This window comes from Schistocerca nitens, chromosome 3 (assembly GCF_023898315.1).
Source record: "Schistocerca nitens isolate TAMUIC-IGC-003100 chromosome 3, iqSchNite1.1, whole genome shotgun sequence".
NCBI lineage: Eukaryota > Metazoa > Arthropoda > Insecta > Orthoptera > Acrididae > Schistocerca > Schistocerca nitens.
The window spans coordinates 269,391,734-269,418,819 of NC_064616.1; the positions used below are offsets into that span (position 1 = coordinate 269,391,734).

Sequence of the window (27,086 nt, forward strand, 5' to 3'; positions counted from 1 at the left end):
CCCAAAAGCTGGAGCTTCCCAGGGGCACTGAGGCACTCACAGAGCCATCAGTGTGGAGTCGTACTGCTGGTAAAGGAAATGAACATTCACGTGGCGAGAGCCTGCACTGCCTGTCATCTTTACTGCCTGGCCTTCCGTAAGTGCATCTAACAGGTTGCAAATTCTGCAACTGCTTCCCGCAGTAAAGTGAATATACCCTACACTCCGCAGCTTTAGTGCTACCTCTTCGATATAGACGAGTAATAGTCCAGTTCTGTTATGCATTAGAAATATGTAAACATAGTTGATAAGAGGACGATGCCTTTTCAAGACGAATGAATATGCGTTGACACACTTAATAATGAGTTATAATTTGAGACTGGAAAACTAGCTGAAATAGCTTTCGGAAGAAATACATTTAATAGCACTGTAGTCAGAAGAGCCATTTATCAAATCCAATTTCCTTAGCTTTATTTGTTCTAAGGCCATTACTTCTGGTTTGAACCTCTCGGCATAGGTATCACAGCGCCAGCAGTTAATTATTTATGAAATATTGCTGTTAAGATAATCAAATTTTATGTGTTTATTGATAGTAAACTCTATTATTAAAACACATTTGCCTCTCGTGGCATCTTAATTGTTAATAAAATAGTGTAAAATACGAAACATTTAGCATAAATGTTGTAGGTAAACGTCAGAATATGCGGAAACATATGTGGCTAATTCATCACGTGACGTACTGGATGAACTAGGCGCATATCTCTCCCTACTGTTTTAGGAAGACATTCAGACAACACTAACCCGGGACGTTACATACCCTTCGCTGCAGGGTGACAGGTTCATCCTGGAAACAGTCCTTTAGCCTATGGTTAACCCGTTTCTCCGCAGTACCCTTCCTTCCAGGACTTCTAGTCCCGCAAAATATGCATGATAGCTCATGCGAAGTTGGGAAAGTGGGAGAGAGGTACGCCAGAAGTAAGGCTGAGAGTTGTGCCTGTATAGTTCACTCGGTAAGGGCGTTGTCCGTGAAAGGCGAGTTTCCAGATTCGAGTTTCGGGCCGGTGCATAGTTTTATTCTGCCATAAAATTTCATTACTCCTAAATACTTAGAGAAAGTAGTATGTTCCACATGTTTAGCACTAATCTTGTAATAGGATACTATGGGGATCCTTCTCACTGTTTTAAGCATTGTATCGATTTGTCCACATGTAAAGAGAGCTATCATTGATGACATAGAAATTCCTTCTGCATTTCTTTTCGGGCATCTAGCGACAGTATTTCCCTGTCGTAAGCGAATAATGTGATTCGGTACGGCTCTACACCAGGCAGGGTACTTTTTACTAGAACCAGGCCACCAGTCAATTCTAGGATTATTTAAAATTTTAGGGAAAACAAGGTTGCGGTGACCATTCTGAATTTTCGCATACACAAAACCATTACTAGGCAAAGTACTAGGGAAAAAAACAAGTTTCCGTGATGTAACCCAAATTGTTTGTTTCCATCAGTAACGACGGCTAAATGCTACTGATGATCCAATTTTAGAATGGCGTTGCCGTGCCTTGTGAAAGCGGGGACGGTGCTGCGCTGTGCTCTTCAGACAGTGGATGGTTGGACGTACGGCGCTGTTGGCCTGGGGAAGGGTATGGTAACTTTCGTGATGCAGCATTGCCACGTGGCGAATTTGCCTCCTGACTTTGATTGTTATACTAGACCAGGGCTTAACAACTGGCCGGTTTTGAGCACGAGTACTCGCGTCTGCTCAGGCACCTGCTCACGAGCAGCTGCAAGGTCGCGGAGTGGGGAGGGAGGGGAGGGAGGGGAAATGCGCGCGCACGTTTGAATAGGGCCGCAGCGTGCCTATTGAATTCGCGCCGACTGTGTAACGTTTGAAGTACTACGATCAGCTCGTAACAGTCACTTCGCTGGTTAAGAATCATGTGAAGTCGCCGTTGTGTAACCCCAACCATGCTTTCGCAGTTCAACCCCCATTGGGAGGAATTGTATCTGTTTACTGAAAAAGATGGTGTTGCAAAATGATTAGTATGTCACAAAACGCTGAATTCTTTTACGAAATTTAATTTGCAGCGACATTATATGTCGTACCACGCGAAAGACTACGGACGTGGAAAATGTGATTGACCAGATCGTGCACAGGAAGTTATTAAACTTAAAAGGAAGTTATCCGAAGAAGATCTGGACGACGAAGAAAAATCAACTGAGGCAGCTCTCAGAGTGAGTTACAAAATTGCTTTATTTTTAGCAAAATCCCTGCGCCCCTTCACTGATGGCGATTTAATAAAAGATGGTTTTGTAGTTGCAACGGAACATTTGTGTCTATCTCAAGCTGAACAGTTTCGGATTGTGCCATTATCTGACATGACCATTATGCGTCGCATACAGGACATGGCAGACGACGTCCAGAGCCAGTTTGCAAATATCTGTAAAGATTTTATGGCGTATTCTCTAGCTCTAGACGAAAGTGTTGATATCACTGGAACAGCGCAGCTTGCCATATTTATTAGAGGTGTTAATAGAGATCTTCAGGTGAGGGAGGAGCTCCTCGATGTAGTAGCCATGAAGAACACTACAACCGGAGGTGATATTTTAAGTAGTGTTGAAGAAAGTGTTGAAAATATAGGATTGTCGTGGAATTCTTTAGTTTCAGTGTCTACAGATGGTAGAGACATACACTAAGCTAATAAAATTATGAGGCACGTGTACATTCTCCTTTATTTGTTTCATTTGTCGCAGTAATAATTCGTGAGTGATATCCCTGCAGGTGGCCGCGGATTTACATCGACTGGCGGCAGCTGTTGTGTACCCCACGTGACTCTCCCCACTCTCCGCTCTGGTCCGATAGTTGGGGGTAGCGTGCTCGCGCTGCTCCGTGCTCGCGCCTTGCTGCTCACAGCTTGCTCCGCGAGCACGTATGTTGTGAAGCCCTGTACTAGACAGACGACGGAGCTCTGGACTGTTCAGCCATTACATTTAATGTGCTCACACTGCAAATACTTGACCCGCACACTCCCCACCCTATATTTCTCGATCAATCCCGCTTTAATCTGTGTTACAGTGACGGCGAGGTCCTCCGTAGGTGATGCTTCAGCAAGGAAGTTAAGATGTGTTACTTGATGAATGATGGGCTCATCACTGATTGTCCTAACTGCTAAGATGTGGGGATTGTTTCCAGAGAGATGGTGTCGACACTGAAATACTGTCCTAACTTCAGCACACGCCAGAGGTCAGCTTCACCAAGCTAACGTACATAGCCAACAGAATATGCCTATGAGGCAGTAGTTGCAATATGGCATAGCAAAGTGATTGCACATGACTATATGACCGCTCAGATGATGAACCTGTCAATTACTGAAGTTGTGTCGGTTTTCTTATTTAACGGCCTGAGCCAATGAGTTTAGCTGATGAAGTTGAACCTCTAGTTCGCAAGGGCACCAATCCTGTATAATGTACTGCTGATCTGGCTCAGATGAGAAGGGAACTAGCATCAGAATTCTCGATTATAGCAACAGGTCCACAACGTAGACACTCACTGGGGCTCTAAGGTGGCACCTAACTGCCTATTCTCACGTACTTCATTTAATGATTAAAGTTAGGTCAATCTGGACAGAGAATAGTGTAAAGAATACTCGGTGTAACTTCAGAGAGTAAACAGTTCTCTCCACTTCAGCTGAATGCGAACTTTTAACTAACAAAACTGCGTTGTGGTAAATGTATAGAAATTATAGAAATGGATGTACGTATGTATGTTGGCCAACGGCCTTGCCGCAGTGGTAGCACCGATTCCCGTCAGATGACCGAAGTTAAGCGCTGTCGGGCTGGGCTAGCACTTGGATGGGTGACCATCCGGTCTGCCGAGCGCTGTTGGCAAGCAGGGTGCACTCAGCCCTTGTGAGGCAAACTGAGGAGCTACTTGATTGAGAAGTAGCGGCTCCGGCTTCGTAAACAGACATACGACCGGGAGAACGGTGTGTTGATCATACGCCCCTTCATATGCGCATCCAGTGACGCTTGTTGCTGAGGGTGACACGGTGGCCGGTCGGTACCGTTGGGCGTTCATGGCCTGTTCGGACAGAGTCTAGTTTCACGTATGATTGTATGTATGTATGTATGTATGGTCCACATGCCTTCCTAAACCACTGGACCGATTTCAAACAAACGGCCTCGTAAAACGACATACGGCCGGGAGAGTCTGGAGAGAATCACTGTGGGAGCGGGGTGGGGGGGGGGGGGGTGGTAAGGGCCACACGTCTATCAAAGGGGTGGGGGTGAAAAGGCAGTGTAGTTCACGACAGAAGATTACCCATTTTTTACTGGCTCTGAGCACTATGGGACTTAACTTCTAAGGTCATCAGTCCCCTATAACTTAGAACTACTTAAACCTAACTAACCTAAGGACATCACACACATCCATGCCCGAGGCAGGATTCGAACCTGCGACCGTAGCGGCCACGCGGTTCCAGACTGTAGCGCCTTTAACCGCTTGGCCACACTAGCCGGCCCATTTTTTACTCATTCAGTATTTGGGAATGAGAGTTCTTTGAAACTTGCAACAAACCTTAAACATAATTTCAAACCTTTACGATACCTTTTCTCGCTGACTCCCACAAAATGTTGGAATGAAAAAAAAGTGTTTATCGCTTTCTTCATTTTCGCTTTTCATATAGTACAACTGTCACATGAAGCATGACGTTTAAATTTATTACTTCCTTACTACTAATTCTATTCACAACACATTTCCCAGAAAGTAGGCACATATACCACAGGATGTACTTGCAAAGTTATATCGTTGTACAGAACATGGTTCACGAAATACGATGTCATAAACATTGACCTGCGTGTAAATGCAACCGCAGGGTGAAATTCGCTAGGCATACAGGAGACTTATGTAAACAGACAAATGTGGAATATGTGTGAAATATATTTGACATATGTGTATGTGGGCAAAGCCACGGATAAAAAGCGGATCATAAATCCCTGGCACGACTTCAATAAAATTTGGAACACAAATTAGCTACAGTCTGAAAAGAAATACTGTACGGATAATGGTATAATTGGGATAATAACCACCAGCCTCCTATTTGGCTTAGTTTGATAACGTGGAAAGAGAGGGGAGGACGAGGAGATGGACAGTGGGGGGGGGGGGGGGTAGGAGGAGATAGGCACACATAAGAGGAGGGGGGATGGGTAAGGAGAGGGGGAGACGGACTAATAGAACACTGGAATAAATGCATACCAGGCAATTCCAGGTACTCAGCTACTGGAAAATAAATCATCATACAGGCATTCGAAACCACAGAAGTGGGAAAAGAAAGACAAATAACTGCTGAACAAATAACTCGGGTCTGTTTTCTGAAACCATAATTACAATAACTGCGTATCCTAATATCTACCTACCTGGCTTTAACTGAAATTCAGCTTATTACAGTGTCTATTATCCTGGTCTGGGGCATATAAAGAATTTACATCAGCTCAGTAACTGCACGTATAGGTTATGTGCTGCCCGGGCCACTGAGTTGTCGCTCGCGCCGCCTCCGTCCAGATACCCCGCCCCTGGAGGGTTGAGATACTGCATGGCGGCTCGTTACTCAACATCAAACAGACTTCCAAAGCAGTTAATAAAATCGTTATCTTTACTGCATCAACCTCTGCTTAAAAGGAGAAAACAGAAAAGTGTATGTACGGCGGATGTTGTTGGACCGTAACAAATTGGCTGGAGGTCTTATACCATGTTATTTGTCCACCCGTTCTAAAAATCTATGCTATCGTGTGAGAAGCCTCATAATTCACATGTCAGGTTTGCACGACGTTAGCAGCGTACAGTTGCTTCCAAGTTGTGGCTGTTTGAAAGTCCTCGTCCTGCGTTACTGGTCTCACAACTGCCCCCTGTCTGCTCACGATACGTATGACTTCCGACACATTAAAGATATTTTTAATATCTCTTTACCTGGAAGAATACTGAACAGAGGTTCATGAACCAAAGATAAAGACGTTCTCATAACTTCATTACTCCCAGAGATACAAGCGTTAGTTTAATTGTGCTATGGTACAGATGATGTGTATGAAATCAATTCAGGAATGTAAATACGACGAATTACGGAGGAAAAACGAAGTGAATATGGTTATTTTTGTGTTGTTCCAGTCGTTTGAATGGATGACCAGAGGTTTACGTCTCACTTCAGGAAGATTTTCTCCGCCGGGTTGAGACGCGGTCACGATTGAGCTTTATGTTTTACCAAAATTTATCAAACAGAATTTTATATCAGTAAAAGTCATTGCCCTGAATTATAACATAATGAAGCACCTCTCCTCTCGACGACACACATTTCCGTCGAAAGTGACTTGAACATCACGTAATGCTTATCTCAGCAGCGTGCAGATCGGAACTAGCAGCCAGTCCAGAAACGCATTCAATGTTAAGACGTTGACGTATTTGTGCAGATCGCTATTAATTTTCGTGTAGTAATCGTGCTTACTGAGGACATTGATAAGTAGATACTTTCGTCAAAGTTGTAAAAATATTATGCTGTTCATAGACAACTGTGTAGTGTGTTCTATAAACCACTCCTGTTTTAATTTCTGAAAAGCGCTCATACAATCTACGAATCAATGAGAACTTCCGAAAAACTTGTCCCTGTAACTCGTTCGCGAGTTTAAATTGCAGAAGAAACTAATTTCTTTGTTTTTAAATTCATGAAGACTGAAAATGTAGCTATAGTAACATGATGCACTAAGACCGAGTTTGGAGTGTTCCAGTTTGTATGCGATTCGTAATCTCGGGAACTGAACGATTGAGCAGATTATAGTGGCTGGTCGTGTGCTTTTTGAGACACACTGGAATATAGCTATTAATTCTCGACTGTAAATTTGCCTTGAACCATTTCGTGATACTATCAAATACTTCTTTAGCTGCCTTCCAGTAAGACGACTATTGTGCAGACTATAATAATTTAGGAAGAAAAAGATATTAATCTTGCCAGAGTGCAAGTGGAAGATAATTATTTATACGAGAAATAACAAAGGAGCCAAGACGAACCGTAACTGTAATTTATCTCCGTCATCTGATCTCGTCACTTTAATATATATATATCATGATCACTCATGGTTCTCATTGGAATATCAGCTTCATATACACGCATTTCATTCTAGAATGGAAAAGAGTGAAGTTTTTGTATTTTGCGTTTGTCACATTGTCCTTACTGTAAGTATTTTGATGTCGATTGAATTTTTTCTGCCTGATTTGCTTGTGATTCATCCCGTACTATCCCTCTGCATCACAAGCATTTCAATTGTTAGAGGTTACTTTACCGTATCTATCGTGATATATTTTGTTAGGATGTAGAACTGATGTGCCTATTTGGTTTTTTCTAGTGAGACAAACGTGCACACAGCTCGACAAGTTTAAAACACAGCGTTAAACGCGTCACGCGAGCAAAGGCGACGTGACCTACGCCACGTATTCGATACATTTCAAGGTCTATGTACGTGCAGCCTGATCAAAGTTGAGGTCGCCAGCTCTTTGCTTACACAGCTAATCAGAGCAGCTCAGTACCGCTAAGGGCAAACAATTAGCTGTTTGCGTAGGACATTTTATCGTCGGAAGATTGTTATTATAGCAAATAGTGACTGAGGGCAGTAGCATAACAGAAGTTTATGCTTATTGCCAGAGTCCGCAAACTCTCACCCCTGCCCCGACCGTCTTTCACTCCGTATCTGCGGAAGAGTTAGCTCCCAGGGCGGTCGTAGTTTGTCTTCACTAGTCATATCAGGCAGTTTGGGGCCGGGGAGCAGCGGTGCGGGGGCAGCGCGGACAAAAGCTGGCGCCACCCTCTCGCTTCCATCGCACGCCACTCGAGGCGCCACTCGCACTTCCGGCGTGACGTCAGCAGCCTATTGTTCATGCGCTTGTATTGTTCCCGTCACCCTCTGCGCGACTCGATATTGCCGAAAAATTTACATTAGTTTGATAAATCTACGAGCATCTGCTTCGGGTAACGGCTGATAATAGGACAGGTGGGGTCACTCTGCGTGGCAGCAGACTCGTTTCTCTATCACAACGCAGACTGCAGCTTTGAAATCCCTATCTACGCTGTAGTTGATGGAACTGCCAGTGACCTTAAGCCCTGACATGCCTTTTTGTATACCAGCAGTTTCTTTATCTTTTACAGTGACAGTAAAAGTTTATTAGAGTTTCTCTTGCTTTCGCCACAGCACTTCAAGGCGAGCTTTTCTTTTTTTTTTTTCTTCTTTTCTTCTTTTGTAAATAGCCCCTATCTACTTTTTCATATCCTTTCCCATTTTCGATTGGTGCTCGATCTTCAATGACCTTGACGTTGACGAGTTTTTAACCTCTCCCTCCTCCCGTGCATTGCTGAAAAGGAATCTGCCAATATTGTACTTTCATCCCTCGATTTTGTCATTTTTCAGTAATTATTTCTGGTTCATTAAATCCACGCACTATCTTCATTTACTTATTTTAATTATTAGCCAAACGAAGACCACTCCTGCACGTTGTTCCGATTTTGAGTGATCCTCAGTTCGTTCATTTATGTCGCTAATATTTTCAGAGACTGTCATACGTGTTAGTATCTTTTGCTGGAGGAAAGAATATGCGAGCGAGAGAAGGGAAAAATATTTGTGCGAGGTATTAACAACGTAGTGCAATGCATCAGCCCTAAGTGTGCTACTTAAATCAGGCTAACTGCAGCCTTTAATACCAGTTCTCCCAAAACCGATAAGTTTATATTATTTGCGGCGTCTGCCTCGCTATAAAAGGCACACCACGGAGGCAAGAGGAACCGTTCCAAACAGGTATCATTGGCCCATATGGCAGTCGCGGAGTCCTAGTGTCCGTTCATAAGGATTGTATGTATACAGTTAGGTGGCATTAAGTCATGGGATAGCGATATGCACGTATACGGATGGCGATAGTATCGCGTACATAAGGTATAAAAGGGCGGTGCATTAGCGGAAGTGTCATTTGTACTCAGGTGATTCCTTTGAAAAGGTTTCCGGCATAATTATGTGAGCACGACGGGAATTAACAGACCTTGAACGCGGATTGGTATTTGGAGCTAGACGTGCGGGATATTACATTACGTAAATCGTTAGGAAATTCAATATTTCGAGATTCACAGCGTAAAAAGTGTCCCGAGAATGCCACATTTCAGGCATTACCTCTCACCACGGACGACTGAGTGGCCGACGGCCTTCACTTAACGACCGAGAGCACCGGCGTTTGGCTAGAGTTGTTGGTGCTAACAGACAAGCAACATTTCGTGCAATAACCGCAGAAATAAATGTGGGACATACGAAGGGCGTATTCATTAGGACAGTGCAACGAAATTTGGCGTTAATGGGCTATGGCAGCATGCGACCGACGCGAGTGGCTTTGCTAACGGCACGATATTGCATGCAGCGCCTCTCGTGGGCTCGTGACCATATCGGTTGGATCCTAGACGACTGGAAACCGTGGCCTGATCAGAGGAATCCCGATTTCAATTGGTAAGAGCTAATAATAATGTCGTGTGACGAGGGCCTCCCGTCGGGTAGACCGCTCGCCTGGTGCAAGTCTTTCGATTTGACGCCACTTCGGCGACCTGCCCGTCGATGGGGGTGAAATGATGATGATTAGGACAACACAACACCCAGTCCCTGAGCGGAAAAAATCTCCGACCCAGCCGGGAATCGAACCCGGGTCCTTAGGGCGTATTATAGTATTTGAGAGTTGTAGCATCGCGTTTTAGTACCTGAATAGTGTAAAATCGCGTAGTCTCCTTCCGCCGCCGAGCAGTGTGTCAGCAGTGCGCAAGTAGCAGCATTACTGCATATACTAGGCAATCTTGTATTTTAATAACCGTTTAAATATTGTGTCGATTTTTTTGTGCTCTGTGTACATTAGTTCAGACGTTCTTTGCACAACAGTTTTTAGCATGGATAGGGACTGCAACTGCTGTGTTCGGATGCAGGCTGCGTTGGCATCCCTTCGCTCCCAGCTTCAGGCAGTGTTGGCTTCGGTCACACAGCTTGAGGCTGTTGCCAATGGGCATCACTGTGGGGGTCCGGATGGGGGTTTGTCGGGGAGGGCCAGCTCGTCCCACGCATCCCCCGATCGGGCTACGACTGTGGCTGTCCGGGATACTGCCCACATTGAGGCTGATTCCTCACCTGTGGTAGAGTGGGAGGTCGTCTCGAGGTGTGGCAGGGGGCGAAAGACATTCCGGAGGGCTGAACGGAAGGCCTCTCCAGTTTGTCTGACGAACCGGTTTCAGGTGCTGTCTCAGGCTGATACTGATCTTCGGCCGGACATGGCTGCTTGTCCTGTTCCAGAGGTTGCCCCTCAGTCCGGGCGGTCGCAGAGGGTGGGCTCACTGGTAGTTGGGAGCTCCAACGTCAGGCGCGTAATGGGGCCCCTTAGGGATATGGCAGCAAGAGAGGGGAAGAAAACCAATGTGCACTCCGTGTGCATACCGGGGGGAGTCATTCCAGATGTGGAAAGGGTCCTTCCGGATGCCATGAATGGTACAGGGTGCACCCATCTGCAGGTGGTCGCTCATGTTGGCACCAATGATGTGTGTCGCTATGGATCGGAGGAAATCCTCTCTGGCTTCCGGCGGCTATCTGATTTGGTGAAGACTGCCAGTCTCGCTAGCGGGATGAAAGCAGAGCTCACCATCTGCAGCATCGTCGACAGGACTGACTGCGGACCTTTGGTACAGAGCCGAGTGGAGGGTCTGAATCAGAGGCTGAGACGGTTCTGCGACCGTGTGATCTGAAGATTCCTCGACTTGCGCCATAGGGTGGTGGGGTTTCGGGTTCCGCTGGATAGGTCAGGAGTCCACTACACGCAGCAAGCGGCTACACGGGTAGCAGGGGTTGTGTGGCGTGGACTGGGCGGTTTTTTAGGTTAGATGGCCTCGGGCAAGTACAGAAAGGGCAACAACCTCAGAGGGTGCGGGGCAAAGTCAGGACATGCGGGGACCAAGCAGCAATCGGTATTGTAATTGTAAACTGTCGAAGCTGCATTGGTAAAGTACCGGAACTTCAAGCGCTGATAGAAAGCACCGAAGCTGAAATCGTTATAGGTACAGAAAGCTGCCTGAAGCCAGAGATAAATTCTGCCGAAATTTTTACAAAGGCACAGTTGGTGTTTAGAAAGGATAGATTGCATGCGACCGGTGGTGGCGTGTTTGTCGCTGTTAGTAGTAGTTTATCCTGTAGTGAAGTAGAAGTGGATAGTTCCTGTGAATTATTATGGGTGGAGGTTACACTCAACAACCGAGCTAGGTTAATAATTGGCTCCTTTTACCGACCTCCCGACTCAGCAGCAATAGTGGCAGAACAACTGAGAGAAAATTTGGAATACATTTCACATAAATTTTCTCAGCATGTTATAGTCTTAGGTGGAGATTTCAATTTACCAGGTATAGACTGGGACACTCAGATGTTTAGGACGAGTGGTAGGGACAGAGCATCGAGTGACATTATACTGAGTGCACTATCCGAAAATTACCTCGAGCAATTAAACAGAGAACCGACTCGTGGAGCTAACATCTTGGACCTACTGATAACAAACAGACCCGAACTTTTCGACTCTGTAAGTGCAGAACAGGGAATATGTCATAAGGCCGTTGCAGCATCTCTGAATATGGAAGTTAATAGGAATATAAAAAAAAGGAGGAAGGTTTATCTGTTTAGCAAGAGTAATAGAAGGCAGATTTCAGACTACCTAACAGATCAAAATGAAAATTTCTGTTCCGACACTGACAATGTTGTGTGTTTATGGAAAAAGTTCAAGGCAATCGTAAAATGCGTTTTAGACAGGTACGTGCCGAGTAAAACTGTGAGAGACGGGAAAAACCCACCGTGGTTCAACAACAAAGTTATGTTCAAAAATGGTTCAAATGGCTCTGAGCACTATGGGACTCAACTGCTGTGGTCATAAGTCCCCTAGAACTTAGAACTACTTAAACCTAACTAACCTAAGGACAGCACACAACACCCAGCCATCACGAGGCAGAGAAAATCCCTGACCCCGCCGGGAATCGAACCCGGGAACCCGGGCGTGGGAAGCGAGAACGCTACCGCACGACCACGAGATGCGGGCAACAAAGTTGGGAAACTACTGCGAAAGCAAAGAGAGCTTCACTGCAAGTTTAAACGCAGCCAAAACCTCTCAGACAAACAGAAGCTAAACGATGTCAAAGTTAGCGTAAGGAGGGCTATGCGTGAAGCGTTCAGTGAATTTGGAAGTAAAATTCTATGTACCGACTTGACAGAAAATCCTAGGAAGTTCTGGTCTTGCGTTAAATCAGTAAGTGGCTCCAAACAGCATATCCAACACTCTGGGATGATGATGGCATTGAAACAGAGGATGACACGCGTAAAGCTGAAATACTAAACACCTTTTTCCAAAGCTGTTTCACAGAGGAAGACCGCACTGCAGTTCCTTCTCTAAATCCTCGCACAAACGAAAAAATGGCTGACATCGAAATAAGTGTCCAAGGAATAGAAAAGCAACTGGAATCGCTCAACAGAGGAAAGTCCACTGGACCTGACGGGATACCAATTCGATTCTACACAGAGTACGCGAAAGAACTTGCCCCCCTTCTAACAGCCGTGTACCGCAAGTCTCTAGAGGAGCGGAAGGTTCCAAATGATTAGAAAAGAGCTCAGGTAGTCCCAGTCTTCAAGAAGGGTCGTCGAGCAGATGCGCAAAACTATAGACCTACATCTCTGACATCGATCTGTTGTAGAATTTTAGAACATGTTTTTTGCTCGAGTATCATGTCGTTTTTGGAAACCCAGAATCTACTTTGTAGGAATCAACATGCATTCCGAAAACAGCGATCGTGTGAGACCCAACTCGCTTTATTTGTTCATGGGACCCAGAAAATATTAGATACAGGCTCCCAGGTAGATGCTCTTTTCCTTGACTTCCGGAAGGCGTTCGATACAGTTCCGCACTGTCGCCTGATAAACAAAGTAAGAGCCTACGGAATATCAGACCAGCTGTGTGGCTGGATTGAAGAATTTTTAGCAAACAGAACACAGCATGTTGTTATCAATGGAGAGATGTCTACAGACGTTAAAGTAACCTCTGGCGTGCCACAGGGGAGTGTTATGGGACCATTACTTTTCACAATATATATAAATGAGCTAGTAGATAGTGTCGGAAGTTCCATGCGGCTTTTCGCGGATGATGCTGTAGTATACAGAGAAGTTGCAGCATTAGAAAATTGTAGCGAAATGCAGGAAGATCTGCAGCGGATAGGCACTTGGTGCAGGGAGTGGCAACTGACCCTTAACATAGACAAATGTAATGTATTGCGAATACATAGAAAGAAGGATCCTTTATTGTATGATTACATGATAGCGGAACAAACACTGGTAGCAGTTACTTCTGTAAAATATCTGGGAGTATGCGTGCGGAACGGTTTGAAGTCCGCAGCTCGTGGTCGTGCGGTAGCGTTCTCGCTTCCCACGCCCGGGTTCCCGGGTTCGATTCCCGGCGGGGTCAGGGATTTTCTCTGCCTCGTGATGACTGGGTGTTGTGTGATGTCCTTAGGTTAGTTAGGTTTAAGTAGTTCTAAGTTCTAGGGGACTGATGACCATGGATGTTAAGTCCCATAGTGCTCAGAGCCATTTGAACCATTTTTTTTCGATTTGAACTGGAATAATCATATAAAATTACATGTTGGTAAGGCGGGTACCAGGTTGAGATTCATTGGGAGAGTCCTTAGAAAATGTAGTCCATCAACAAAGGAGGTGGCTTACAAAACACTCGTTCGACCTATACTAGAGTATTGCTCATCAGTGTGGGATCCGTACCAGATCGGGTTGACGGAAGAGATAGAGAAGATCCAAAGAAGAGCGGCGCGTTTCGTCACAGGGTTATTTGGTAACCGTGATAGCGTTACGGAGATGTTTAGCAAACTCAAGTGGCAGACTCTGCAAGAGAGGCGCTCGGCATCGCGGTGTAGCTTGCTTGCCAGGTTTCGAGAGGGAGCGTTTCTGGATGAGGTATCGAATATATTGCTTCCCCCTACTTATACCTCCCGAGGAGATCACGAATGTAAAATTAGAGAGATTCGAGCGCGCACGGAGGCTTTCAGACAGTCGTTCTACCCGCGAACCATACGCGACTGGAACAGAAAAGGGAGGTAATGACAGGGGCACGTAAAGTGCCCTCCGCCACACACCGTTGGGTGGCTTGCGGAGTATAAATGTAGATGTAGATGTAGACAGTCTGTCGCGCTGACCACTCAGCTACCGGGGGCGGACTGGTAAGAGCTGATGGTAGGGTTCGAGTGGGGGCGCAGACCCCACGGAACCATGGGACCCAATTTGTGAACTACGCACTGTGCAAGCTGGTGTTGGCTCCATAATGGTGTGGGCCGTTTTTACATGAAATTGCCTAGGTCATCTGGTCCATCTGAAATGATCACCCACCATTTTCGCCCATCCATGGAGTTCATGTTCCCAAATAACGATGGAATTTTTATTGACGCCGGCCGTTGTGACCGAACGGTTCTAGGCGTTTCAGTCCGGAACCGCGATGCTGCTACTGTCGCAGGTTCGAATCCTGCCTCGGGCATGGATGTGTGTGATGTCGTAACGTTAGTTAGGTTTAACTAGTTCTAAGTCTGGGGGACTGATGACCTCAGATGTTAAGTCCCATAGTGTTTAGAGCCGTTTGAACCATTTTTATTGACGTCAGTGATGACAGTGCTGCACGTCACCGAGCCATAGTTGTCGGCGACTGGTTTGAAGGACATTACAGTTAGTTCGAGCACATGTCTTGGCCACCCATACTGTCCAACATGAATCCTATCGAACATTTATGGGACATAATCGCGAGGTCAGTTTGTTCCTAAAGTCGTCCTCCAACAACACTTTCGCTAATATGGACGGCTGCAGAGGCAGCATGGCTCAATCTGTCTGCAGGGGCTTCCAGTGACTGTTGAGTCTACGCCACATCGAGTAGCTGCATGACGCCGGGCAAAGGAGGTCCGACACGGTCTTAAGAGGTATCCCATGGCTTCTGTCACTTCAGTGTAAACTCAATCTGTCTTCCCACAAACATTACGGCAGACACTGGAAATGAAATCACGGCTCATATGACCTTTGATACTTACAGGTGAAGAGACTAACTGTTAAAGGGACATTGCAATACAAGGGGTTTTTATTCACAAAAGGTTTTATTCACATTCTTTAATAAGCGTTTAGATCCTTCGACACTCTGATAAGTAAGGTTTCGTCAAGTTCGTATTTACCTTGTCCAATAAACGTTCCTCCTTTGCTCTGTCATGTGTGAGGTTTAAAACTTCCTGGCAGATTAAAACTGTGTGCCCGACCGAGACTCGAACTCGGGACCTTTGCCTTTCTCGGGCAAGTGCTCTACCATCTGAGCTACCGAAGCACGACTCACGCCCGGTACTCACAGCTTTACTTCTGCCAGTATCTCGTCTCCTACCTTCCAAACTTTACAGAAGCTCTCCTGCAAGGTTCGCAGGAGAGCTTCTGTAAAGTTTGGACGGTAGGAGACGAGATACTGGCAGAAGTAAAGCTGTGAGGACCGGGCGTGAGTCGTGCTTCGGTAGCTCAGATGGTAGAGCACTTGCCCGCGAAAGGCAAAGGTCCCGAGTTCGAGTCTCGGTCGGGCACACAGTTTTAATCTGCCAGGAAGTTTCATATCAGCGCACACTCCGCTGCAGAGTGAAAATCTCATTCTGGTGTGGGGTTTAAATAATTTAGCATCTGTAACACCCTTAGACACTTCCAGTCCTTCCTGATTGCTAGTAAAACCCACAAACTACCTGTCCTCCAATCTTCGATGGATTATAATTACGTGCTCCCGCCCATAAATGAAACTATAGGAAGTTTAATACGGCGCTTTACCTTTGACAGTGAGTGCTGCCCCTCTCCGCTGTCCACCGGTCCAGGCCGAACAGTCACCCTCTCCCATCGGGATGTTTCAGACACCTCACGTCACCGTTACAACTTTACACATCACTAATGGCCCCGACTCCGGACCAACACCCACTTCCCTCACTGCTTTTTCCGCTCCTCTGCGTCAATAAACAAATATTGGCCTTCGCCCTCTTTTGATTGATTGACACACAAGCAACCACAGCGACGAGCAGTTATTGGTCACTCAGCTCTCTGCTACCCCACTGCCTCTTGATCCTCCCACACGAATTTCCCGGTGTAACTGAGGCCTGGGAACGACAGGTATTACAGTCAACGGGAAGGTAACGCTTGGCAGCTGCCATCATACCTCCATTCCTGGTTTGCAAAATAATATCTGAGTTCCCAAAGCCATAAGAACTCCAGGGGTCGCGAGACGTCCTGACAAACATTTCCGAGAACGGTGTAATTTGGCTGTGTCTGTTTGGCTTTTGACAGCTGTCGAGACGTCCATTTTATGTTTGCAAAATAGCCTCGGAGTTCCCACAGCCGCCATGGTTTCATAACGACTCTAGGGGTTGCAAGGAGAGTCTCGACAAACATTTCTGACAGCGGATTGAATTGCCTGTTCCCAGCGTTCCCATGACCTTCTCCCTTTATCTAAAGCGTCACCAGTGTAGAGCTCAACTACATCTCCAGACTGAAGTCCGACCAGTTGAGCCGTCTCAGTTTGATTTCACGACGATGCGAGAGCGTTCCGAGAACGCCGGTAGTGCAACAAGGTAGTTTGGAGTATTTCTTTACCTTTACTTAATGATGCCGCCCAAGCGTCTTTTTCTTTGGGTAGCATGTTTTTGCATTACACGCCGTTCTATGGATGAGGAATACTGCTTACGATTCACGAGGCGAGAACAGGGATTTGTGTGAATTACGGCAATGAGATATTTTAACTGAATATTTTAAAGAGAATATTTGTCATTAGCTGGTGAAATTATTACAAGTAGTAATAACGTATCGATTTTTGAACTCAGTGCAAAGTGCGTAAAGACGGAGAAAATGAACTGTGTTGTAAACTTACTTAGGTGAACTTTATCAAATTTTCGACAAGCGTTATGTTCACCAAAGTCCCGTGCTTACGGTATGAAGAGAAATAGCTCACGCTGAATATTTAATCAGTGTAAAATTGAGAAAGCGCTGCGACCAATCACGACTTGTTAGAGGAAAGGTATAACTCAATTTTTTTATTTGAGACTTGGTCGAGCTCTAAACTTAACGTCAAATTCCTTGTGTGAGTACTATGTCCCAGGTGGCATGCGTCAATCCTGCACCTTCACTGTTCTTCTTGTCTAGTTTCAGACAAATTTCCCAACTTATTGTGTATTTCTCGCCTGTCTCGAGCCAAAAGCGGTCTCCCTGCTTGCCCGGTAACAATACAATCAATTTCAGCTATGTAACTGTGCACATAATCGTTCCAATTACAAATTTGAGCCTAAATGTTATCATACATTTTCAAGGGTGTTCGTGGGAAACAATGTATTATTTAGCTAGTTAGTTAGTTGGTTACTTAATGTTCCATGTACCGTAGATTATTTGAACAACTTCTTAATACAAATGATGAGGAACGAGTCTGTTTATAGGATATGCAAACATGATTAGTTTTAACATATGATGAACATATTGAGTTCAGTCCTACTTATACAGCTGCAATGAAAACTAGGTTTCTGGTCTCTCTCTCTCTCTCTCTCTCTCTCTCTCTCTCTCTCTCTCTCTCTCTCTCTCTCTCATATATATATATATATATATATATATATATATTGGAAACCAGTTTTCAAATAGTAATTCGTCTAAGGAATGGACGAAATTAGCCAGGAAAAGTCATTTTAGGTTAGGCTGAATACTTTTTTTGCTACGTATTACATTTTATGTTAGTGGACAAATAATCAGATATTATTTTTGATGCATATTGAACACCCCTCTGAGCCACTGCAGCTTTAATAAAGCAGAATGAAGGTATTTTTCGTTCTAGTGTCCAGTTATGAACACCACTTCTCTTGATTCTAATTTCTTCTCCCATATTCCGACAGAAGAAGCCACCTTCAAGTGTATTTCGTGATGAAGATGCCATGGTGTGATAGAAATGAAGTAACACCGCGTTAACGAAAATGATTAACGGGCTGTCGCAGATCCATTAGAGCAAAGCAGCAACAGAATCTGTTGTTTCATGAATACGGCACGTAATGGACTTCCCTTGGTTGACATTAGCTGCTAGAACGAAAACGATCCTAGATTACTGCACAATAAGGATTTCATGTATTAAATCGTCCTGATTCGTGTCATTAGATGGTTTTTGATGAGAGACACAGGTGAGCGACGGAAAATTGCAGACTGACACATCTATCAAGCACACTTGTGTGAAGCACCCTGTGTCGTCATTTATAACGCAGTTACTCCACACACGAAGAGACTGACTTGTAGGATGTGTAGAGTAACCAACTAAGAAGCGTCTGCTCATGTCGGATACCCGTCCAGCAGTCTGTAGTACTTGTCATACCAGTTTTGTTGAGTCACATTATAATTGACTGCTTTTTATATTCTGACAATGAACAACCCTTGAACTACACATGCGTGCTTCCTACATTAGGAACATATCCCTAACGCTCGCAAGTGCATCGACCCTTTTGATGGAAGAAGTTTGTATCACCAGAGAGAAATGGTGTCGTACAGTCGATCACAACACGGTGTTTCGACTTCGTAGGTTACTTGTCAAATCTGTCCACATCACACAAACACGAAAGACATGTGATGGTGATCCTCTCTATGGATAAAGTTGCTGCTCTTAGCAACGTCTTTGGTGTTTCTCGAGAGGAGATTGCAGTATGTTGGCACCAGTTGTCGCCCTCTCACTGCCTTTAGTTCCATACCCACAGCAACAAGAACAAAAAGCTGTATTAAACAAGTCATATGTCATCTACGCCGCACATACACACATTATAGTAGAAGTGAGAGATGTGGATTGCGAATGCCGACCGCTGTGGAAGAGGGGTTCTAGGCGCTTCAGTCCGGAACCGCGCTGCTGCTACGGTCGCAGGTTCGAATCTTGCCTCTGGTATGGATGTGTGTGTTGTCCTTTGGTTGGTTAGGTTTAAGTAGTTCTAAGTCTAGGGGACGAAACACCTCAGATATTAAGACCCATAGTGCTTAGAGCCATTTCAACCATTTTTGGATTGCGAAATGAGCGATGTGGATAAAACGTTCTCTTTCTTCAGGTATAGGACAGTCTTCGACGTGACGAAGTTGTTATTACAGCGACATGAATCTGGAAAAAGTATTAGAACTTGGAATGTCCAGAATCCTTCCCAGTTCTTCCCTACAAAGGGAGGTGACTTAATGTGGATAGTGGAAAACCACTCGTAAGATTCAGGATTCCAATACCTGCCTGGGTCAATCAGATTTTGGGTTTACACAGTTTCACTTATTCGATTAGGGAAGCTGTTGGTACAGTTTCTTTGAAAAGGCCAAACCTGGCTTCCTCTTCCATCGTTGTTCAATCACAGCTTGTGGTCTTTCTCTAATGACCTAATCTTACTGCTTTTCTCTCCACTTCTTTGGTGAAAAATATAATTGATTTGAATAGGTCATTCTTTATGATAGTGATGATTCAGCTATTTGTAAGTGACATATTGTTTTAATTTTTAATACTGTTACAGTGTTAATACAATACACTACTGGCCATTAAAATTGCTACACCACGAAGATGACGTGCTACAGATGCGAAATTTAACCGACAGGAAGAAGATGCTGTGATATGCAAATGATTAGCTTTTCAGAGCATTCACACAAGGCTGGCGCCGGTGGCGACACCTACAACGTGCTGACATGAGGAAAGTTTCCAACCGATTTCTCATACACAAACAGCAGTTGACCGGCGTTGCCTGGTGAAACGCTGTTTTGATGCCTCGTGTAAGAAGGAGAAATGCGTACCATCACGTTTCCGACTTTGATAAAGGTCGGACTGTTGCCTATCGCGATTGCGGTTTATCGTATCGCGAGATTGCTGCTCGCGTTGGTCGAGATCCAATGTCTGTTAGAAGAATATGGAATCGGTGGGTTCAGGAGGGTAATAAGGAACGCCGTGCTGGATCCCAACGGCCTCGAATCACTAGCAGTCGAGATGACAGGCATCTTATCCGCATGACTGTAACGGATCGTGCAGCCACGTCTCGATCCCTGAGTTAACAGATGGGGACGTTTACAAGACAACACCATCTGCACTAAAAGTTCGACTACGTTTCCAGCAGCATGGACTATCAGCTCGGAGACCATGGCTGCGGTTACCCTTGACGCTGCATCACAGACAGGAGCGCATGCGATGGTGTACCCAACGACGAACCTGGGTGCACGAATGGCAGAAGTCATTTTTTCGGATGAATCCAGGTTCTGTTTACAGCATCATGATGATCGCATCCGTGTTTGGCTACATCGCGGTGAACACACATTGGAAGCGTGTATTCGTCATCACCATACTGGCGTATCACCCGGCGTGATGATATGGGGTGCCATTGGTTACACGTCTCGGTCACCTCTTGTTCGCATTGACGGCACTTTGAACAGTGTACGTTACATTTCAGATGTGTTACGACTCGTGGCTCTACCCTACATTCGATCCCTGCGAAACCCTACATTTCATAAGGATAATGCACGACCGCATGTTGCAGGGCCTTTCTGGATACAGAAAATGTTCGACTGCTGCCCTGGCCAGCACATTCTCCAGATCTCTCACCAATTGAAAACGTCTGGTCAATGGTAGCCGAGCAACTGGCTCGTCAGAATACGCCAGTCACTACTCTTGATGAACTGTGGTATCGTGTTGAAGCTGCATGGGCAGCTGTACCTGTACACGCCATCCAAGCTCTGTTTGACTCAATGCCCAGGCATATCAAGGCCGTTATTACGGCCAGAGGTGGTTGTTCTGGGTACTGATTTCTCAGGATCTATGCACCCAAATTGCGTGAAAATCTAATTACATGTCATTTCTAGTATAATATATTTGTCCAATGAATACCCGTTGATTATCTGCATTTCTTCTTGGTGTAGCAATTTTAATGCCCAGTAATGTACATACACTGCCGGAAAAAAATTAGGATACCCGGTATGACTATGTAGATTTTGGTCCGATGACGACCTGTGCCACCTAGGATATAGCAGATGTACCGATAACATTTCCAGTGTCGTTAGCCAACGGATAGCGTAGTGGCATAGCTCCAAGAGCGCCATCTGTGTCTACCCTGTAGTAGAGGATGGTCACGGCCAGCAGTCTCAGTGTGGTTCTGGTGCAGACGTGTGAAGCCAGCAGGCCACCATGCCACGGAAACTCACTCGTACTTCCTGCAGCCAGCGAGGCTACTTAGAAAGGGGCGAAGTTGTGACCCTCCGAGTGCCGGGACTGTCCTTTCGAAGAAATGCCACACATGTTGGAGGTGCTACGTCAGTTGTTCAACGATGCTCTTACCAGTGGTCATACGAACATTGTCACATCCGTAGACGAGGTTATGGACGTCAATGCAGCTCAGAGGCCCGCAGGGTCGTTGTAATGTAAGAGCAGCAGTCCAAGATCGTACTGCTACTACAGCAATAAGAGGGCTTCTGAATGGTTCAAGTGGCTCTGAGCACTATGCGACTTAACTTCTGAGGTCATTAGTCGCCTAGAACTTAGAACTAATTGAAACTAACTAATCTAAGGACATCACACACATCCATGCCCGAGGCAGGATTCGAACCTGCGACCGTAGCGGTCGCTTGGTTCCAGACTCTAGCGCCTAGAACCGCACGGCCACTCCGGCCGGCAGAGGGCTTCTGAGCTCAGATGTTTCAACACGAACTGTTAACCGGTTATTAGCAGTAGTACTATGGGTACGCACACCTCTGGCCCGTCTTCCACTCACACCACACCATCGACGTGCACAGCTCGATTCGGGCCTTCAGAGGATCACATGGAAGATGGAATGGCGATCCGAGGTATTCAGCGATGGAAGCAGATTCAGCCCGCACGCAAGTAATGGTCGTTCGCGCATGCGACGCAGACCTGGTGAACAGTGTCTCGTAGAGTGCATTCGTCCAATACACGCTGGCTCCATGGTCTGGAGTCTCGCTCACCTTTGGTGTTTCTGGAGGGGTCGCTAACAGCGCTAGCTACGTGTAGAATGTCGTTAGACCCGTTCTTTTGCCGTTCGTGCAACGGGAAGGTGATGTGTTCTTCCAAAAGGATAATGCTCGCCCAGCCATTACCCATGAAACTCACCGTACCGTGCAAGACGTGCAGCAACGTTTCTGGCCAGCACCGGACTTATCTCCAATCGAGCACGTGTGGGATATGATGTGAGTAGATGGGACAGGTGCGACTCGTCGATCAACAAATTTTAAGTACGTGAAAAGATCGATCAGGCGCGGCACAACGTGTCCCAGGACAATACTTGCCATCTGTACGATCTACTGGATGGCAGAGTCAGTGCATGCATTGCAGCCCGTGGAGGCCACACCACGTCCAACTATGGGGGTCTCACCATGGGTCGATACCTGGTACCTCAGAAACACTTGTGCTATTGATCTGTAGGTAACAAAATTTCATGTACTGTTGCAAAAATAAATATTGACTGACTTGGGAACTTCTAAAAGGGTGTACTAATTTTTTTCGGTGGTACATATTTTTTTCCTTAAATGAACGGAGCCCCTTCCCCGCAGTCGTCGGATGGTGACTGAATGTGGGACGCTAAGTTCGGAAGCACGAGCCTGGAAGTGCGAGCCAGTCCCGGTGTTCCAAGTGTAGGTATTTTGGTTTTACGAAGCAGTTAACCGGAGACGTGTTGGCAGCGTTCCACTTTTCTGCAACGTTCGAGTGTGCGACATCGGTAAATGTCAGAGGTGGGGAAGCAGCTTTGATCCTTGGTCTGCAGTTTTTTTAGCGAACGTTTCGCTCGCCGTATTAGCCGGTCACGTGCTCTGGGCTGTTGTGGACATTTCTGAAGCCAGCTGTTTTATTCATTTCTTGAAACATGATTTATTTCTAATACTCAGTTCAGTCCACAATGGCGCGACTCAAAGCACAGTCCACGTGTCGTCGTCTACCTGTATTATCCGCGAGGCGCGCATGCCTTACAGCGTATCGTGTCCAGCTGTGTGTATCTGAGCTTTTGTTGTTCTCCGCAAGCGGAGGAAATACTTGGCAGATACTTTGTGAATCACATACGTGCCACAGACAAACGGGAGAAGAGGGCCAGAACTTTCACACATGATTGTGGGAAATCTTGTTGTCACTGCAGATGTTAGCCGAGCGCTATCCTTCACCTGAAATAATCTACTGAATGAAGACTCAGAAGTGGGAAAGTAAATGCCTCTCATTTTTCAGTTCGTCTACCACTAAACACAACATACCGATGCAATGGTTTCACACACAACTATGCAGTAATACTCCTAAGTTATTTTTATTTACCGATATGATAAAGCAACTGCCGATTTTTTAATTAATTGTTGAACTCTAATAAATGGAATTCTAAAAGGTAGTCACAAGGCATTGATTTGAGCCATGATGAGCTCTCAAATATCTTTTGAATATGTGCAACATGATTTAAAAAAGAACTATTCATTGAGCCTTAGTACGTGCGGTAGATTATTAATATTGCTGTAAGATATTCGCCACCATGCGTATTAGCATTTGTTTACAATCTTACGTTAATTATTTGGACCGAACTGCTCTATTAGGAGTGATCGCTTCGTGGGACACCATCTATAAAAGGAACATTTAAGCTGGCGGGGAAAAAAATAAAGATATATAGTTTCCGGAGGTACAACATGAATGAACAAATGGTGCTGAGTACATCATGAATAAGATACGATTATACGAGTAAAAGAAATAAGTGTAGTAATGCAAAAAGGGACGCTGACGATACTTATCGTGCTTATTTCAAGTATTGCGCCTTCTTGAATGAGCAAAATGCTTCAGATAAATGTTTGTAAGCTGTTTGTTTCGTAACAACCGCCCGCCGTGTCGATTACGAGAAACATGTAATGTGTCGACGGCGTTTACCAGCGTTCACAGCACTAGATGGAGTGTCGTTCGTTACGTGAATCTGACATCTTTTGTACTACCAGAGGTACTTCTTCCGAAATGGGATACAATGTTTCGGGTGGCCTGTGAGGACCGTGCAATGACGACTCGTGTTCTGACACGGTCGGCAATAATCACCATCGACATATTAGTCCTGAACTGCTATTAATGATTCCTAGCCACCATACAACTATTAGTCGATAAATAGCGTCTGTAGAGTTTGGTGTCGTCTACAGAAATGTTGACTGTAAAGACTTGAATAAAATAAACTTCAGCATGTAAACAAAGTATTACCGGGTATGCACTGCTGGCCTATAAAAGTGCAGGACGGCATGCTGCAAACGTCAAATTAGCAGGACTTACAGTTACTTACCTAACGCTTGAAAATACAAGTGACGAGCATTTCGGAGAAACCACAGATAGTAGTTGCAGAAACACCATCTGCTGTCAGTATACAAAGAAAGATTATACTGCGGATTTCTCATTTAGGTATTACATTTAAATGTCAATTGATTGTGAGGAATTCCTGTTATGCCTTGTGTAAGGAGAAACGTCTACTATCACGTGTCGGAATTAGATAATGCCTATGGAGTTTCCAGTTTGTCGTTCTGCGATATGCTGTTGGCGTTGATAGTGATCCCACAACTGTCTTCAGAATATGAAACCGGTGGGTTCAGGAAGGCTATACTCAACGCCATGCAGGATCTCGGCGACACTGCACAACTAGCACCCGAGAGGGCACACACATTTTTCGCTCGATCGTGCAGTATCGTTGAGCCATATCATACCGAGTGGCTATAATTAAAGTGTAGCTAATCACAGAGGTCCAGCGTGGGCTGTAATTATCGTATGTCAGCGAAATTTTGTAGTTACTCTAATGCATTGATGTGGAACCTATTTAAGCTGAAAAAAAATTAGTTCCAAATTTGGCCACCAGGTGCAAAACTGGTGCTGTGAATGCAAGAAATACGTGTAGAAATGTTTTCATATGTAATGGATTAGGAACAGCGGGTATGGGGAAGAGGAGGTCAAACAAGTAGCAAGACATAAGGTTGATTTTATTATTAACCGCCGCTTACACAATTTGTTCACTATGAGCGTCGGAGGCGTCGACGAGATGCTGTACAGCTGGCCAAAATTGGAACTAATTTTTTCCAGCGTAAATCGATTCCGGGTTAACGCATTAGCATATCTTCCAAGATTCGCTGCCATACGGTAATTACAGCCCACACTCGACCTCTGTGAGTACCTGCACTTAAATTATAACCATCGAATATATCTTTATTCAGATGTGTATCGACACAAAATCTCGAGCATCACAGACTGTCGGTACTGCAACCACACGCGGTAGTGGCATGACGCCGTTTCAGACTAGTCCAGGTTGTGCGCAAAGCCTCACGACGCGCGTATCCGTGTATGCGAGGACGACGAACGGTTCCAGAATACGTTAGTCATCGTCACATAGGCCCAGTCCCTGGCGTGATGGTGGGCTGTGTCATAAGGTACGCAACGCGATCACCTCTGTTTCGTATAGCTGGTAATTTGGGCAGCAGCCGTTACATTTCTGACGTGTTAAGGCCAGCGATTGTTCCCTATCTTTGATGTCTTTGTGGCGTCTCTTCAACAAGATATCGCAAGACCACTTGCAGCCCGTGCTGCCCCGACCCTCATAGATAAATAGGGTGTTCACCTGTTACCTTGAAGAACTCTAGCATACACTAGAAGCAGCCCAGCATAGCGTACCTGTTATCATCCAACCTCACGTCAACCCCACGCCCTTCCCTGTAAAACCAGTTGTTACCAAACGTAGCCAACAGCCCTCATGCGATGATGAATCTGGGTGAGCGTACGGGTCCGCCGAGCGCTGTTGGCAAGCGGGGCGCACACAACCCTTGTGAGGCCAAATTCAGGAGCTACTTGTCTGAGAAGTTGCGGCTCCGTTCACGAAAACTGACAACAGCAGGGAGAGTGGTGTGCTGACTAAACGCCCCTCCATATCCGCATCCAGTGACGCCTATGAGCTAAGGGTGACACGGCGGTCTGTCGGTACCGTTGGGCCTTTTGAAGCCTGATTAGTTTTTTTGTTACCAAAAGTGGCAGCTCTGTACCCTTTATAACCCCAAACCACCTATAAATTGAATCATGTATTTTTCTTATATGCTGTACACTGAGATGGCAAAAATCAAGGGATACCTGCTAATACCCTGTCGGACCTCCTTTTGCCCGGCATAGTACAGAAGCTCGACGTAGCCTGGACTCAACAAGTCATTGGATGACACCTGCAGAAATAATGAGCCAAGCTGCCTCTGTAATTGGGGAAGTGTTGCCGGGGTAGGATTTCGGGCATGAACTGGCCTCTCGATTATATCCCATAAATGTTCAATGGGACTCATGTCTAGCTATCTCGCAAATCATTCGCTCGAACTGTCCAGAATGTTCTTCAAACCGCTGACATGGCGCACTGTCATCCATAAAAGTTCCATCGTTGCTTGGGAATATGAAGTAAATGAATCACTGCAGATGGTCTCCAAGTAACCGAACTTAAACATTTGGAGTCACCGATCTATTCAACACAGCCCACACCATAATGGAGCCACCACCAGCTTGCATACTGCTTTGTTGACAAAATGGTTCAAATGGCTCTGAGCACTATGGGACTTAACATCTGAGGTCATCAGTCCCCTAGTCTTAGAACTACTTAAACCTAACTAACCTAAGGACATCACACACATCCATGCCCGAGGCAGGATTCGAACCTGCGACCGTAGTGGTCACGCGGTTCCAGGCTGAAGCGCCTAGAACCGCTCGGCCACCCCGGCCGGCCTTTGTTGACAACTTGGGTCCATGGCTTCGTAAAGTCTGCGCCGCACTCGAAACCTACCGTCAGCACTTACCAACTGGGGTTATTGCACGCAGTGCTCCTTGTGTGTTAGCACTGCTAACTCTTGCGCAAACGTCCCTGCTCTCGGTCGTTAAGTGAAGGCCGTTGGCCACTGCGTTGTCGGTCGTGAGAGCTAATGCCTGAAATGTGGTATGCTCTGCACACTCTGGGCACTGCGGATCTCGGAATACCGAATTCCCT

General features: G+C 45.6%; 1 protein-coding gene and 1 pseudogene across 1 annotated transcript in view; both read left to right on the forward strand.

Annotated features, from left to right (window-relative positions):
• Positions 1-27,086, forward strand: part of LOC126248235 (cAMP-specific 3',5'-cyclic phosphodiesterase) — a 953,544-nt gene that overhangs the window by 273,200 nt on the left and 653,258 nt on the right. The gene's annotated exons all lie outside the window — the stretch shown is intronic.
• Positions 3,747-3,864, forward strand: LOC126250403 (5S ribosomal RNA; annotated as a pseudogene).